This window comes from Dermacentor silvarum, chromosome 1 (assembly GCF_013339745.2).
Source record: "Dermacentor silvarum isolate Dsil-2018 chromosome 1, BIME_Dsil_1.4, whole genome shotgun sequence".
Taxonomy (NCBI): Eukaryota; Metazoa; Arthropoda; class Arachnida; order Ixodida; family Ixodidae; genus Dermacentor; species Dermacentor silvarum.
The window spans coordinates 42546989-42549488 of NC_051154.1; positions in this window are offsets into that span (position 1 = coordinate 42546989).

A 2500-nucleotide genomic window follows, 5' to 3' on the forward strand; every position below is an offset into this window, starting at 1 on the left:
CCGGTTGCTACCCTGCACTGGGGAAGGGGGAGAAGGGATTGAAAGAGGAGAAGGAAGAGAGAAGTTCACAGTTCACACCTTGCACATTTACAGTCAAGCGTTCATCGCTAAGTTTCATCACAGGCGGTCATGTAGGCTTGTGTACTTCAAAAAGCGCAGCAGCGCCTTTGTAGCCTTGTACATAGAAGACGCACGAGGCCACGGGCCCAAGATCTTCTCCTCCGTAAAAGGCCTGTCGTCTAAGTGCCCCAAAGCAGTTCGAAGGCAATCCTCTCTTCTTCGTATCTAGGGCAGTCACATAAGAGATGTCTGGTGGTTTCCTCAACACCAAATGTGCTGCAGTTCGCACTGCCCGCCATTCCAATTAGGAATGAATAGAAGTCCGTAAAAGAAACTCCTAATCGCAGGCGGCACAGTAGGTTTCTTCACGTCGTTTTAAAACCCGTAAAAGTAGTAATTGCATCTGTGGGTCCATGGCATAGGCGCCGGTTGGTAAACTCTGGTGTATGCCATTTTCTTAGAGTTATAGTATGGCAAGACGGCTAAGGTGCCGCGCTGCGTCCGTTCTTGACAATGGTATGGGGATTCTTTCGTATCGTCATGTGCTTCACGGGCAGCTTTGTCGGCACATTCATTGCCAGTGATGTTGCAGTGCCCAGGTAGCCACTGAATACAATGTCGGGCCTCTGACCACCGCTTGATGGTAGCGTACTCGTATCTCTGCTACCAATTGTTCATGTGGGCTGCGGCGCCAGAGCTGATAAAAGTGACTGTAGGGCTGCCTTTGAGTCACAGAATATAGCCCAATTATTTGGTGATTGTTCGTGCACATAAAGCATGCGCTACGGAGGGCGGCAGTTCAGACCCTGTCGATGTTGTGACGTGTGATCTTGAACTTCTTGCAGAATGATGCCGACGAATAACTACGCACCAGTAGAGCTGTCAGAGTCGAAGAGCCATGTATAAATGTGAATTCGATCAGAGTAGGAATCATGCAGCATATGTAGAGCAGCTTGATCAGGGCACAAGTGGCAAGTCGGACTTCTTTGTACTCCTGGAATGATTAAGTAAAATGGGACCGTGGCGCCGCTGTACCCGGGTTTGTAATTCGGCCGCTGACCCCGGAGGTAGTGTGCGCTAAAAGACGTGGGGTGGCCGATCCTGACCAACACCTTCTATTGTTGTCCTTATATCAGTGCACGGTACGTCTTCGCAAGTAATTTAATGCAATGGCATTTACAGACGAACCAGCAATGTACGAGTATATAGAGAGTAATGTCGTAGGTGGAGCACTGCGGGGTGCTGCTGTTGCTGTCGACCGTAGGGCATTGTAGACTCATGGAGAGCAGCGGGTAGACAGCAGCACTAGACATCAGTAGTAGATCGTAATGCCATGATAACTCCAAGATAATTATGAGGTTGTAGAAGAAGCCACGCGGATGTGGTAGATAACTATCGAGTGATAGAGTTTCACAATGCTATCGCAATACGATATGTCGAGTGAAGTATATGGACCTAAGAGTGCTTTTTTTTCCCTTTTTTTTTTTTTTTTTGACGACAAGGGCATATCTGCTCCACAATGGATTCACATTCAGTGTGACGAAGCAAGCAGACACGTGCTTGGATCATGCCACAGCCTGCCTGTCTTATCCAAGCAGTGCTAAAATGCAGATTATGAGGTAATTAGCGAATTTGGGTTGATTAATAGCCGTATTTTGTATTGTCGCCCAGATTCTCATGTTCCCCATTGCCATGAAGCCTGCGGAATCAGCAACTCAGCGAAAACTCGATGGAAGGTGAAGATAATGGAAAATGAAATAGATTGCTACGAAATACGGCCCCTTTTACATAACCGCGAGCTGCACACGCATGGTTACTGCCACTCAACTCCACTCCCGCTTGTATGCATTGACTCGATTCGGCTGAACAGCGATAACGGCGACTCCCATCGTCGACATGTATACCAGTGGGAGTTGCCGACCAGATTCTTCTAGATCTCAGCACGTTGCCGCCATCTATGAGGTTAGAGTGGCCGTTCATAGAGCAATTGCTCCGAGGCGAGTTGCTGCGATCCGTCTTGTCGCTCGCACGGCCCTATAGGCTGGGATTTAGATGAAGCCGGCACAAGGCCGTCAGCCCACCCGATAAGAGAACTAATTTAGACTCTTCCGAGTTAACAGAAACACAGCTTATCTGCGTTTACCTGCTCCCATTATGAGATAGCAAGCTATAGATACTATACTGGTCTGGAAAACCCAGCTACCTTTCCCTCGTTTTACTCGCTCTTTCGTGTCAGCATGCAATACAGGCAAGCCAAATTTGTCTCGTTTTATTGCACATGTTCGCTGTACCATTGAGTTTCCTACGATATCTACTACAGGGAACTCTGGCGCTTTGATCGTTCAGCTACCATGGGAATGATGGGTAATACGTGGATTCGTCGGATCTTCGTGCTTGTGGATTCAGACGTTCATGTGGCTTCGTTTAATACACTTTATCT